Consider the following 13179-nt stretch of genomic DNA (forward strand, 5'->3'; position numbering starts at 1 on the left):
CATCAGCATATGCCAGTAATTGCACGCTTTTATAGTATATTGTTCCAGTGCGGTTAAGTTCTGCAGCTAGTACAATTTTCTCCAGCATCAAATTAAAGAAATCGCACGATAGGGGGTCACCCTGTCTGAAACCTCGTTTAGTTTCGAACGGCTCGGAGAGGTCCTTCCCAATTCTGACTGAGCTGATGGTGTTGCTCAACGTCATTTTGCACAGCCGTATAAGTTTTGCGGGGAAACCAAATTCAGACATAGCGGCATATAGGCAGCTCCTTTTCGTGCTGTCGAAGGCGGCTTTAAAGTCGACGAAGAGGTGATGTGTGTCGATTCTCTTTTCACGGGTTTTTTCCAAGATTTGGCGCATTGTGAAAATCTGGTCGATGGTAGATTTACCAGGTCTGAAGCCGCACTGATAAGGTCCCATCAGCCGGTTCACGGTGGGCTTCAATCTTTCGCACAATACACTTGAAAGGATCTTATATGCGATATTAAGAAGGCTGATTCCACGATAGTTGGTGCATTTTGCAGTATCCCCCTTCTTGTGGACTGGGCAAAGAACACTTAGATTCCAACCGTCGGGCATGCTTTCGTCCGCCCATATTTTGCTAAGAAGCTGCTGCATGCGCCTTACCAACTCCTCGCCGCCGAACTTGAATAGCTCCGCAGGCAATCCATCAGCGCCCACGGCCTTGTTGTTTTTCAATCTGGTTATTGCTATTCAAATGTGTTTTCAATAAGTGTACATTTTTAAGTTTTCATAGTGAACTTGGGTACAGAAATTCAAATCAAAAAGTTTTTCACAATAATTTGAAAAACTCTACGTTTTCTCTGCTTTTTACAATTAAAGGAGTAACCCTCCGTAATAAATTAAACTTTTAATGAAAATCAATAACTCTGAACTGAACACTTTTCGCCATGATATAAAATTAAAATGCTGTGGAACAGGATGTCAGGGTGTGGGTGTTCCCCGCGTTGGGCTTTGAGCGCACCTTGTCCCGCTCGAGTATGGCAGCACGGTAGCAACGGCCCAAAGTCGGAGCCTCCTAAGGCCAGCACTGAAAAAGAAATAAAGAAAGAAAAGAAAAACCATTCTTAATATTTTGCGCATTAATCACTTATATAAGGGCACATTTTTTTGGTGGGTATACCAAACCATAAAATTCCAACAACCACATGAAAATTTGTTTAAACTCCTCGGCAAATATCTTGTGGCAGGTATGAAATCTTGGATTTCCGCTCTCGGGGTCCTGATCCTAGGTCTAAAGCGCACCTTTTGACACCTCGAGAAAGTTTTGGACGAGTCTTAGCAGTTGTGAGAATCACCGTAGCCGCCACCACAGATAGCTCAGATGCACAACGGAGCGCATATAAATTCCACTGAAGGGACGCGCCGTTTTTTTATATAAAAAGAACACACGCGCACTAAAATTATTTAAATTAATCACGCGAAAATGAAAAAATCGTTGCGGAAATAAATTCGCACACGTATAAAAATGTAAACAAATGCGAAATGTCAAATTGAAGTGAACCAGCAAAATTCCCAATATGGGGGAAAATTATAAAAAGCTCATCTTCCCAGGGTTGCCAGATGAGCGGTAAGAGTGTGGTGAAAATCGGAAAAGGATGGATATAGGGTGGAAATGGTTGCGGTTGGTTTGAGGATGACGAGAGAAAACGGCACATTAAACGGTGTCCCTTATGGATACCGGCTATATAAGAAGCGATAACTGTAGAGAAAGACTATAGTTATTGACATATAGCAGCATACAAGTCTGCAGCGCGCCGCCCGCTTGTAAAATTTTATGTTTAAATTATATTAAATAAATTTATCCCTGTGCGCGAAGAGTTAAAACCGTTGCTGTATTAAAACGTGAAGTGGTGTTTTTTTTTGTATAAAAATTAAACAAAATCAAAAAAAAAAAATCCATTAAAAGGCAAAAAGCCATTTACCAATCGCGCGCTCGGGCAACCAAACAAATTTTAAATTCAGGCAGGAGCCAACGCGGCATAAACGATGTGGAATATCCTAGATCTGGTGAGTCATAGAATTCTATACTTTTTTTTTTTATGTGCATATAGGGACTTTCGCGCCATTTGGGGTTCGCGTAACCTCCACTTCGACTTCGGTCACGAATCCTCCCCAGAAATCCGGACCTGGCATAATGCGTATGCAGTCCCGGATTTCAGTGAGTATAAATCCCCACTCCACCTCTTTGAATTTCTATGAATTAACATTTTTTGTGTAAATTCCTTTTTTTGGGATAAATTTTTTTGTATTACATCCACCCGAATGTTTGTCTTTGGACATAACACGGAGGTGCGCATTTATGACCTGAGGAGCGTGAACGCCAAATCGGCGTATAATCCTCCAGCAATTTGTATACTAAATCAAATCTTTCGTTCCTCCTGTAGGAAGGAGTATCACATCCAATCATGAGTGCTTCTGCATAGCGCCAGGGATAATTCGTTACCATAAATTTGTATCAATACCTACCATAATTTCAATGCCATAACGCTTGTCTGTACAAACATGATTATCGAAGACGGCAATCAGGAGTGTTGAGTGCATCAACTCACCTTTCAAGAAAACTGGGAACTAAAGCAAGCAAAAGGTCGCAACGTTAATATACGTATGAGGGTAGGCTAAGTTTAGTTTTTTCTTGTGTCCGAATCAAACTTTGTGTACAGCCGAATAAAATCAAGGTATAAATTGTAAAGTGCTGTTCAGTGACCAAAAGGGGGTCAAATGGCTAAAATTAAATAAATCCATACCTCGGTTTTTTTTTTAGCAATAGCTGGAAAGAACTGGCTCACACCAATTTCCCTTAACCTTCATAATAGAGCTCTGTTAGGTAGGCAGTAGGGTATTGAATCTATTTCGTATTTCGCTCCTATTGAGCGCATAAAAGTTTGACCTACTTTGGTGGCAGAAAGGCCTAAGAGAATATTTTACAGTTTCATTTTTTTTATTAACCGATGTAGATTTTAATGTGGTAATGCGATTTGGTGTCAAATTCGTCATAAATTAAGATGTTCTTTTGTCAGAATGATTTATATGGGGTTTATGTAAACCATTTGTATGAAAATTTTATTTTGCGAATTTTCACATATACGTTTTTTTTCAACATTACGAGTTCTTTGTGTGATGATAAACGGTTGTATGTATAAGTATAATGTATGTATATAATTCTCGTCTTTTATGAGTCAATTTTTATTTGGAATTTCGTCGTTTTTTTTTGTGCAAATGATCCGTTGGTCGAATTGTCCAAAAAATTCTGATTTGTACATATAGAGGAATAAGTTAGAAACTTAAAATTTTCGAATATAATCATTTTATTGAAGTTTTGTATAAAGTTAAGATATTTTAAATAAATAATATGTTGGATTGAAGTTGAAAAGAAGAAGGATACAATGGCGTGCTAATTTAATCGGCTGGGGTGGGTGAACATGACATTAGGGTGAGTATGTAGGGTCATTTGGAGCAGAGGAAAAGGGGACTCGCTGCCAGGCAGAAACTCGAGCGGTCCAAGGTAGGGTGGGCTTTCTGCAAGGGGAATGCACGGAAGTCAGATGATGATGATTGTGACATCCGCCCCGCATCAAGGTGGACAAGGGTTAAGGGCCCCGACCTCTCGCCCTGAGCTAGCTGGGAGACATTCCACCTTGATTGCGCAAAGGGGCGGATTCACCTTCTAACAGGTGTACGTGACAATTATTATTAATATGGCGCCCAAACGAAAGCATAGAGAGGGGGCCGCTATATTTAGTATAGCGGCCGACCAAAAGAAATTTTTTTTAAATACCATATACCATATGTATGGTGATAAAGTAAAATGTTATCGTGAGGATGGTACAGCAGCGCCGCTGATTGAAATAGGCGCCCGGCAATGAGCAAATTTTAAATTCGAAATCAACATCTAAGTCGTTAGTAATAGCAAAGCTCATTTCATATAAATATATTTCAATTTTTATATTATAAATATACATATTTTTTTACGTATGCAATCATCGATTTAAACGGGTCTGGCCGTATGCGACCAACACCCTGTTTCGGTGACTTATTCATGGTGTTTGATCCGAAAATTTAAATGCACCGAGACAGGAGTTGGAAGCAAATGACAGACCCTAGCAATAGCCCATAGATGGCATAGCCGTATTAGGGTGGCCGACTATTTGCATATTTTATAATTTACTAAAAATTATTTTTCTTTCATTACAATACAATCAATCTTTTTTTTTTGTAGCTTCAGATAAAAGGGAAGTCCTTATTAAGTTTTTTTGTTAATATGTTGCTCCGTAATTATGGAAATTATACATTATGACCTCAAGCGGTCAGCTGCATAAAGCTAGTGTTGCATAATGTATGCGAATTTTAGAACAGATCCACATATAGATTTTTTTTTTTTTGGAATACTGAAGTGCATACACCCTCGTAGGAACGCAAGAGTTTGCTCCAATGACTCCTAGCATCAAAAATTTTTTTTTGATAGGCCTGAATGTTATCTGAACCCACCCAAACCTATATATGTGAAATTTGAAATTGTTAATACTTTTTTGGAAAACAATTTGAAGTCAAAGAGTTTGACATAGAATTCAAATTATAAACAATTTTCTTTGAGGGAACATCCAAAGGAAATAGTTGTAACTGATCTTCGAAAACGAACGAAATTAAACGATAAATTTTTTTTGGCTATAAACATCTTGTTTGAAAACAATTTTTGCGATCAGATTTGAAATCGAATTGCCTCCTTTTTTTTTGCGGGAAACAATTTAAAGTCAAATATTCTGAAATTGAATTGAAATTATAAATAATTTTTTTAGGGGAAACAAGTTAAACATACGGATAGGATTTTGGAAGTCGAAGTAGCGATCGAAGTTTTTTTTTTGAAATTTAGCGGAAATCAGATTAATTTTTTTTGCGAAATAAATCTAAAAAAAATAGACGGTGCGATAGGGGTAAAACACCAATCGTATGGGTCGCTTTGAACCTTATAACACCCGATACAAGACTAAACAATTAAATAAACTAAAATCATCTAATATGGCGAACTCTCACGACACTACCTTTGTAGATCTTTCTGATCGATTCGGGGGAGGTAACACAGCCGTAGCCGCAGGCGGAGAGAGTAGGCAAGCGAATACTGATAACCTTTCAGCAGAGCCAAAGAAGAACACCGGTACGATTTCGAAAGCGCCGAGAGAGCAATCGCAACCATTACCAGCTCCACCGTCTAACCTGAATTTCCCACCACCTACTGTTACCAATACTGTCGAACTAAATCGTGCTTCTGTAAGCAACCCTCGGGGGCTTAGGGATGAGTTAGCACCAATTTTAAAAGAATTGATGGTCGAGGCGAAACAAGCGATTCTGACGGAAATTCGTGAGAGTTTACCGGAATTAACTAGGGCAACTCCAAATACGGGTACAGCGTTAGAGCCGTCAGGGGGCAACGATAGGGCACGTAACCGGAACAATAAACGACGAAGACACAATTCGAGTATTGAATCTCGTAATTCTAGGCGCTCCGTCGATTTAGCTACGCATGCCGACATAAATAATGGTAACGGAAATAGAGACAACAATCACCACATGAGTAGTGCAGCAGCCTACACGCGCAACAACCCACCACCAGTTCGTCAACCACAAATTGTCGAGGAAGGAGAATTTGCAGCTATCTCCGCCGGACGTCAAGAGGCGTCGGGACTGAGGAATAGGGAACTTGCCAGGCCTGAGATTAAGGTAGAAAAATGGGGACTAGATTTTAAAGGGCACCGCGATGAGATGCCGGTGGAAGATTTTATGTTTCGATTAGAGTATTTAAAAGGTATGAAATACTAAAGGAATGAAATAATACGCGATTTCCATCGATTGCTGAGCGGTGAAGCACGCGAGTGGTACTGGCTTTATATAAAGTCGCACGGCAGAGTCGATTGGCCGAGTTTACAGCTCGCGCTGCTACGCCAATTTTCATCACAACGTACAGATTTCGAGATCCTCAGGGAATTGACAGAGAGGAAGCAAAGGCCTGGAGAAAATATCGACGAGTATTTTCACGCAGTTGGTATTTTACGTTCGCGACTCAAAAATCCGATACCCGAATACGAGATAGTACGATTAGTAAAAGGGAACTTGCGCGAATCGTCAGCTAAAATGGTCTACCCTATTTCGGCATATTCTTTAGACCAATTACGGATGGAATGTAAGGAAGTCGAACGATGTTTTCCGCGCCGAGACCGCATACCGCTGAGTAGTTTTACGCCACGCACACAACAGGTAAACGAAATTTATCAAGCTGAAGATGATGAGCGTTTTGCTCCCGGTGATGAGGGTCAAGTGACCGTGGAGGAAATACGTCATCAGTCTTCAAATAAGCAGTCGGGCGTTCGCAGAAACGTTTCATGCTGGAATTGTGGCGCTGACGGCCACTTCTTCACCGAATGCATGTCGCTTCAGCGGCGCATTTTCTGTTACAAATGTGGCAAACAGGATGTTATTACTCCTAAATGCCCAATGTGTAACCCAGCGGGAAACGCTTTGAGGAACGCGATTGTGACGGGGGAATCGCGCTCCACCCAAACCTCGTCAAAGTAGACGCGTCAACAAATACCGAACCGGACATTGAATCCGAAGTTACCACTGATATTTGCATTTTTAAGAAAACCCCAAAAACCAGAAGCACATCAAACACCAGGAAGGAAAGTACGATATCCTATGAAGAACGATTTAGAAAATACCTCGAAACTCGGGAAAGAATTGAAAGTGTGTATGCGGATATAGATATAAAGGGCATACAAACACGCGGCCTACTAGATACTGGCGCCTCCGTCAGTATTCTAGGCCGTGGCTGTCGGGAATTTGTAGAAGGATTAGGAGTTCCTATCGAACGTTATGTGTCTTCTGTCACAACTGCAGGCGGCCGCAGACATAATGTCTTAGGCAAGATAACTTTACCGGTAAAGTTTAATACAGTGGAACAAAAAATTACATTTTTTTTATGCCCATATCTCGAACAAAAGATCTACCTCGGAGTCGACTTTTGGAGGGCGTTTCAGTTGGCACCTGAAGTTATTACCGTGGATGAAATAGATCTAACAAAAATAGAGCAAGAGTTGGTATCTGATGAAGACAGGAACGAACGTCGGGTTTTACACTGTTTAACGCCAGAGCAGAAGAAACGTTTAGAAAAAGTAGTAAAAGAGTTTAGGACATATGAAGATCACGGGTTAGGACGAACTAGCTTGGAAAAACATACAATAAAGTTAGTCGACGAAGCAGTACCTATTAAGGAGCGACATTATCCTCTTTCGCCGGCAATGCAAGCCATCGTATATGAGGAGGTCGACAAAATGTTGGAGTTGGGCGTTATAGAGGAGAGTGAGAGCCCCTGGAGTAACCGAACGACAGTGGTGAGGAAGCCGGGGAAAAATCGCTTTTGTTTAGACGCTCGTAAACTAAACGCCGTCACTGTAAAAGACGCATACCCCCTACAAAATATAGAGGGGATACTAAGTCGCATTGACGACACACACTTTATAAGTAGCGTCGACCTAAAGTTCGCGTTTTGGCAAATCGAGCTAGACGAAGCTAGTAAACCTTATACCGCGTTTACCGTGCCGGGACGTCCACTCTATCAATTCGTTACAATGCCATTTGGATTGTGCAATGCGGCCCAAAGACTATGTCGCCTAATGGACCGTGTCATTCCACAAAGACTAAAGTCAAATGTTTTTATCTATTTGGATGACTTATTAATCATCGCTCCTGACTTTGACTCACATCTTCGAATTTTACAAGAAGTCGCCACCTGCTTAAGAGACGCGAACCTTGCGATTGGGTTGAAAAAATCGAAATTTTGTTTTAAAGAATTGCCATATTTAGGGTATATAGTAGGAGGCGGGATGTTAAAGACAGATCCTGAGAAGATCAAAGCAATACAGAAAATCCCTGTTCCAAAAACGGTAAAAGATGTGCGCAGTTTCCTCGGAACTGCAGGATGGTATAGGAAATTTATAAAAGATTTCGCCACAATGGCAGCACCTTTGGCAGATTCGTTAAAGAAGGGGAAAAAGTTCGAAATGTCTGAAGAAGCAGTGGAAGCATTCAATAGTTTGAAGAGAGCACTCACAAGTGCTCCAGTTCTCAGACACCCTGATTTCTCAAAAAGATTTTTCATACAATGCGATGCATCTGATTATGGTCTGGGTGCAGTACTCTACCAAAAGGAAAGCGATGATGCAGAAAAGCCAATCGCATACTTTTCACAAAAGTTCAACAACTGTCAAAGAAAATATAGTACAACGGAGAAGGAATGTCTTGCGACGGTGATGGCCGTCAAGAGATTTCGACCATATATCGACCTAATGCCATTCACGATAGTGACTGATCATGCTAGCCTTAAATGGCTAATGTCTTTAAAAGATTTAAATGGAAGACTAGCTAGGTGGTCATTACAATTACAAGCTTTTAATTTTGAAATAGAACACCGTAAAGGTGCAGATAATATAGTGGCCGATACGCTCTCGCGTTGTATAGCAGAGATCACAGAATCCCCAATAGCAAATATGGACACAGTTGAGTTCGAATCGAAGGAATATAAAGAATTAATCAACACGATAGAAAACAATACAGATAGGTTGCCTGATCTAAAGGTAGAAGACGGCATGGTTTTTAAAAAGTTTTTGTCGAAAAACGTAGAACTAGAAGAGAATGAGTGGAAATTGTGGGTCCCTGAAGCTTTGACGTCAACTCTCATTGAAAACGCACACTGTCCAGAGATAGCTGCGCACGGGGGTATGGCGAAAACTCTACATAGACTTAGGAGGTTGTACTATTGGCCTAACATGGTGGTACAGGTTCGCAACTTTGTACGAGAATGCCAGACCTGTAAGGAAACAAAACCTTGTAATGCAATTCTAAAGCCAGGGATCGGAAAAGAGGTAGTAACAGTCCGCCCTTTTCAGAAATTATACATTGACTTTTTAGGCAAATATCCGAGGTGGAAACGCGGCAACTGTTTTATTTTTATCATTATCGATCATTTTTCAAAGTTCATATTTTTGAAGGCAATGCGCGAAGCTACCGCGAGTAATGTGGTTAAGTTCTTAACCGAAGAAATTTTCCATAAGTTCGGTGTACCGGAAGTCGTACATTCCGATAACGGTAAACAATTTGTATCCAAACAGTTCACGGAACTATTGGAAACGTACGGGGTTAGACACTTAAAAACAGCTTTTTATTCACCGCAATCGAATGCCGCCGAAAGAGCAAATCAATCGGTGTTAGCCGCTATCAGATCATATTTAGAAAATGACCATAGGGATTGGGATTTATACCTAACCGAGATTGAGTGTTCTCTTCGGAGTGCAGTGCACTCTGCGACAGGAGTCTCACCATACTTCACACTCTTCGGATTTAATATGTTTACAAACGGGGTTGATTATGCACTGGCACGGAGGTTAGAGAGTTTGAACGACAATGAAGTTTTTGTCTTGGACCCTAGTGACAGGCTTAGATTAATGCGTGAGAAAATACAAGAGAATTTACATGAAGCATACGAAAGTAACGCGGCGCGTTACAACAAAAGGATCCGCGAAGTACAATTTAAGCCCGGTCAAGAAATTTACAAACGGAACTTTGTACTTAGCGACTTTAAACAAAATGTAAACGCTAAATTTTGTCGCAAGTTCACTAAATGTCGAATTACTAAGGCGCTAGGTAACAATATGTACTTGTTAGAGTCGTTGGCAGGGAAGAGTTTAGGGGCCTGGTACGCGAAGGACCTTAAACAATAAACGAATCCTAAAGAACCTAATTCTACAGAACCTAACCCTTAATAATTAACTTAATACTAGTTAACCCTGAACTAAATAATTTACGGGTGAATAACTTAAAACTACACTATTGGATACTAAATAACTTAATACTAGAAAGCGCTGGGATGACCTGAAAAAAGAACAAAATGTAATAAACTTTAAATAAATATATTTCATTACTTGCGGAATACCACCCCGTCGATGAGGGTCAAGTCGGCGGGGAAGGACGTGTCCAAAAACCACTCGTTCCAAGTTTACCTAAAATGAACACAAAAAACACACACAAAGTAATAACTCTTATACACAGATTTTAAAATTGTATACTTCCCGTAACATATGCCCGGCTGAGCTCTCGAGGCAGGAGACGTTGTCAGGGTGTGGGTGTTCCCCGCGTTGGGCTTTGAGCGCACCTTGTCCCGCTCGAGTATGGCAGCACGGTAGCAACGGCCCAAAGTCGGAGCCTCCTAAGGCCAGCACTGAAAAAGAAATAAAGAAAGAAAAGAAAAACCATTCTTAATATTTTGCGCACTAATCACTTATATAAGGGCACATTTTTTTGGTGGGTATACCAAACCATAAAATTCCAACAACCACATGAAAATTTGTTTAAACTCCTCGGCAAATATCTTGTGGCAGGTATGAAATCTTGGATTTCCGCTCTCGGGGTCCTGATCCTAGGTCTAAAGCGCACCTTTTGACACCTCGAGAAAGTTTTGGACGAGTCTTAGCAGTTGTGAGAATCACCGTAGCCGCCACCACAGATAGCTCAGATGCACAACGGAGCGCATATAAATTCCACTGAAGGGACGCGCCGTTTTTTTATATAAAAAAATGAAAAAATCGTTGCGGAAATAAATTCGCACACGTATAAAAATGTAAACAAATGCGAAATGTCAAATTGAAGTGAACCAGCAAAATTCCCAATATGGGGGAAAATTATAAAAAGCTCATCTTCCCAGGGTTGCCAGATGAGCGGTAAGAGTGTGGTGAAAATCGGAAAAGGATGGATATAGGGTGGAAATGGTTGCGGTTGGTTTGAGGATGACGAGAGAAAACGGCACATTAAACGGTGTCCCTTATGGATACCGGCTATATAAGAAGCGATAACTGTAGAGAAAGACTATAGTTATTGACATATAGCAGCATACAAGTCTGCAGCGCGCCGCCCGCTTGTAAAATTTTATGTTTAAATTATATTAAATAAATTTATCCCTGTGCGCGAAGAGTTAAAACCGTTGCTGTATTAAAACGTGAAGTGGTGTTTTTTTTTGTATAAAAATTAAACAAAATCAAAAAAAAAAAATCCATTAAAAGGCAAAAAGCCATTTACCAATCGCGCGCTCGGGCAACCAAACAAATTTTAAATTCAGGCAGGAGCCAACGCGGCATAAACGATGTGGAATATCCTAGATCTGGTGAGTCATAGAATTCTATACTTTTTTTTTTATGTGCATATAGGGACTTTCGCGCCATTTGGGGTTCGCGTAACCTCCACTTCGACTTCGGTCACGAATCCTCCCCAGAAATCCGGACCTGGCATAATGCGTATGCAGTCCCGGATTTCAGTGAGTATAAATCCCCACTCCACCTCTTTGAATTTCTATGAATTAACATTTTTTGTGATAATTTTTTTTTTGTGTAAATTCCTTTTTTTGGGATAAATTTTTTTGTATTACATCCACCCGAATGTTTGTCTTTGGACATAACACGGAGGTGCGCATTTATGGCCTGAGGAGCGTGAACGCCAAATCGGCGTATAATCCTCCAGCAATTTGTATACTAAATCAAATCTTTCGTTCCTCCTGTAGGAAGGAGTATCACATCCAATCATGAGTGCTTCTGCATAGCGCCAGGGATAATTCGTTACCATAAATTTGTATCAATACCTACCATAATTTCAATGCCATAACGCTTGTCTGTACAAACATGATTATCGAAGACGGCAATCAGGAGTGTTGAGTGCATCAACTCACCTTTCAAGAAAACTGGGAACTAAAGCAAGCAAAAGGTCGCAACGTTAATATACGTATGAGGGTAGGCTAAGTTTAGTTTTTTCTTGTGTCCGAATCAAACTTTGTGTACAGCCGAATAAAATCAAGGTATAAATTGTAAAGTGCTGTTCAGTGACCAAAAGGGGGTCAAATGGCTAAAATTAAATAAATCCATACCTCCGTTTTTTTTTTTTTGCAATAGCTGGAAAGAACTGGCTCACACCAATTTCCCTTAACCTTCATAATAGAGCTCTGTTAGGTAGGCAGTAGGGTATTGAATCTATTTCGTATTTCGCTCCTATTGAGCGCATAAAAGTTTGACCTACTTTGGTGGCAGAAAGGCCTAAGAGAATATTTTACAGTTTCATTTTTTTTATTAACCGATGTAGATTTTAATGTGGTAATGCGATTTGGTGTCAAATTCGTCATAAATTAAGATGTTCTTTTGTCAGAATGATTTATATGGGGTTTATGTAAACCATTTGTATGAAAATTTTATTTTGCGAATTTTCACATATACGTTTTTTTTCAACATTACGAGTTCTTTGTGTGATGATAAACGGTTGTATGTATAAGTATAATGTATGTATATAATTCTCGTCTTTTATGAGTCAATTTTTATTTGGAGCAGAGGAAAAGGGGACTCGCTGCCAGGCAGAAACTCGAGCGGTCCAAGGTAGGGTGGGCTTTCTGCAAGGGGAATGCACGGAAGTCAGATGATGATGATTGTGACATCCGCCCCGCATCAAGGTGGACAAGGGTTAAGGGCCCCGACCTCTCGCCCTGAGCTAGCTGGGAGACATTCCACCTTGATTGCGCAAAGGGGCGGATTCACCTTCTAACAGGTGTACGTGACAAGGAGCAACACTTTTGTGACTACATAAACCCTGTTTCATCTTTTACGTCTCTGCACAGAACCCTAATTGACCTTTTTCAACCGAAACAACAATGGTAACCCACATTTTCCCGTTATGCTCACTTAAGCGAGTGCCTGTCAGAAAGAAGTCAACACACTTGTACTTGTACACTATGCCCGGAATAATTAATAAATTGTCGTATTAAGATGACGCTGTCATTTCGATGACAGCAAGAAACGTCGATGTGTTAGTGGAGAGCCATGGTTCAATTATGTACAGGTTGGCTCATCTCATCAGCTGATTTTATTTATGTCATTGCATGGTCGAAGCGATTGTCAAAAGGAGATGGCAAACTCAAAATGAGTGTACATTTTTAAGTTTTCATAGTGAACTTGGGTACAGAAATTCAAATCAAAAAGTTTTTCACAATAATTTGAAAAACTCTACGTTTTCTCTGCTTTTTACAATTAAAGGAGTAACCCTCCGTAATAAATTAAACTTTTAATGAAAATCAATAACTC

Source organism: Eurosta solidaginis, chromosome 1, assembly GCF_040869045.1.
Source record: "Eurosta solidaginis isolate ZX-2024a chromosome 1, ASM4086904v1, whole genome shotgun sequence".
Taxonomy (NCBI): domain Eukaryota; kingdom Metazoa; phylum Arthropoda; class Insecta; order Diptera; family Tephritidae; genus Eurosta; species Eurosta solidaginis.